The sequence below is a fragment of the Anopheles bellator genome, chromosome X (genome assembly GCF_943735745.2).
Source record: "Anopheles bellator chromosome X, idAnoBellAS_SP24_06.2, whole genome shotgun sequence".
In the NCBI taxonomy this organism is placed as follows: Eukaryota; Metazoa; Arthropoda; class Insecta; order Diptera; family Culicidae; genus Anopheles; species Anopheles bellator.
In genome coordinates, this window is record NC_071287.1 from 8,618,516 (window position 1) to 8,618,824 (window position 309).

Sequence of the window (309 nt, forward strand, 5' to 3'; positions counted from 1 at the left end):
AGCTATAATTTAATTCTTTTGTTTTATTTAGTTGGAACACAAGGTTTCTCCATTCGGTCCTCATATCTTATATATATATGTATGCATATATATATATATGTATATATATGTAATAACGACCGAGAAGTCGATCAACCCTACCGAACATAATGACAATTCAGCTTGTGTATAACACACTGAATGTAAAGATGGCGTAGTGCCACAGTATCAAATTGTTTTCCCAAATATTAAAGAAACTGTAGCTGCCGTTCTTGCTTCCGCTTTCCTTAGTTACGATCAACTATTATTGGGGTTGGATTACATATTGCA